The sequence below is a fragment of the Microtus ochrogaster genome, unplaced genomic scaffold, assembly GCF_000317375.1.
Source record: "Microtus ochrogaster isolate Prairie Vole_2 unplaced genomic scaffold, MicOch1.0 UNK121, whole genome shotgun sequence".
In the NCBI taxonomy this organism is placed as follows: domain Eukaryota; kingdom Metazoa; phylum Chordata; class Mammalia; order Rodentia; family Cricetidae; genus Microtus; species Microtus ochrogaster.
In genome coordinates this window covers 446858-448838 of record NW_004949219.1, presented here as the reverse complement: position 1 = coordinate 448838, position 1981 = coordinate 446858, and positions in this window count along the sequence as shown.

Genomic DNA, 1981 nt, shown 5'->3' with positions numbered 1-1981 from the left:
GCAATGCTTCACACAGCTGGAGGGGGGAGGATGCAATGCTTCACACAGCTGGAGGGGGGAGAATGCAATGTTTCACACAGCTGGAGGGAGGGAAGCCCGACAAGATGTGGCTATGAGAAACTACATAATTCTCTCACGTGGGCTGTGTTGCTAACAAGCAAATGAACATTTGCTGGTCATGGGCCAGGCATGACCAGGCAGCATTTCAGAGGGAAATGGATAGAGCTCAGTCGGGAAGGAACACTGCTAAGCCCACATTGTCAGCTTTAGCCCTGGAAACACACTATCTTCTCTGTCAAAAGAGATGTCTAGTAAACCCTGAGAACAAAACCAAGGCTTAAATTAAGCCAACTGCAATTGTCAATAGCTATGAACCATAATAAAACTGAAATACATGAGATTTTGTTAAAACCTTGTATTGGGTCACAGTAGTACAGTAATTATTAAATGTATTTGAAAATGTAGTGTCTAGAAGTCCCAAAGTAGCTTTTAAGAATAAAAACAAAAGAAGCAAAGAGTAGTCTTTCAGTTAAGCACTCATTATAAAACCACATCAGTTAAATGTAATTAATTTCCAACAGCCTGTGAAGAACGAATAGCATTTCCAAGCATCAGTGTATATAGGCACTCAATAATAACTGAGACAGGCCAGCAGCACACAGGAAAGTGTGGCCTCTCAACACACGGCGCCGGTGAGCCATCTCTATGTGGAATAGAATGAATGAAACAAGATCCCTACTTCACACCACACATAAAAACCAATTCCCAGTTAAACAACAGAATGTCTTTTTTTTTTTTTTTTGAGACAGGGTTTCTCTGTGGTTTTGGAGCCTGTCCTGGAACTAGCTCTGTAGACCAGGCTGGTCTCGAACACTCAGAGATCCGCCTGCCTCTGCCTCCCGAGTGCTGGGATTAAAGGTGTGCGCCACCACCGCCCGGCTAAACAACAGAATGTAAAAAGCAAACTTTAGACAGACTCCTAGAAGGCAAATAAAAGAATCATGGCTTTATGGCAGGGAGGGTCTCCTAAAATAGAATGTGAGAACATTAATCATTAATAAACTAAAATGCAACTATGAAGTTAAATTGTAAAGAAGTAGGAACAAGAGATAAATCTGATTATATTAAACATGAATTATTAGGGGCTGCTGAGATGGGTCACCAGGTAACAAGCCTGGGTTCAATGTCCAGGATTCTCACGTAGGAGAACCAACTCCTGAAAGTTGTGCTCGGCTTTCTGTGCACATAGGGATAGGCCAGAGCTTTCTGAAAAGGCTCTCAGAGCATAGCCTGAGATATTCCCAAGAACTCATAAATGTGATTATAAGAAAATGTAATACTTTAAAACAGGTTTGGCATCTTTAGCCATCAAGGAAATACAAACTAAAAGGGCTTTCTGATTCCATCTCAACCAGTCACAACAGCCACTACCAAGACAAGAAACGTGGACGAGCCTGTGGGAAAGGGAGCCCTCACTCACGGCTGGCGGAGTTGCGGACAGTGCAGCACTGCAGCGCTCAGCGGACGACTCTCAAGAACTGAAATCCAATTATTGCATGGCCAGCTGTGGTCCAGAGCCTCCTGAACATTCGTGTCTATTGGTCCACAGTCACAGTAACCAGGGAAGAAATCAGCCCGGGGTCTATCAGCAGCTGAATGGATAACAAAATATTTTATCAGCTGTAAAAAAAGATTATGACATTTATAGAAAAATGATGTAACTGGAAACTACTGTTGAGTGAAATAGGTCAGAAAGACAGCTGCATTTTCTCTCATGTTGAAGCTATATTGAAAGGTGTGGGGCACGGGCATATTTGCGTGTCTGTTTATACATGTGTGTATGCATGTGTGTAGACCATGCAGAGAAATCGGCAATGGAATACACATGTTAAGAAGGCGTTAGGGACTAAACAGGGAAGGAGGGGAACAGTGGGGAAGAACAAATGAGAACGCAGGCTAACAACATATATGAAATGCCATG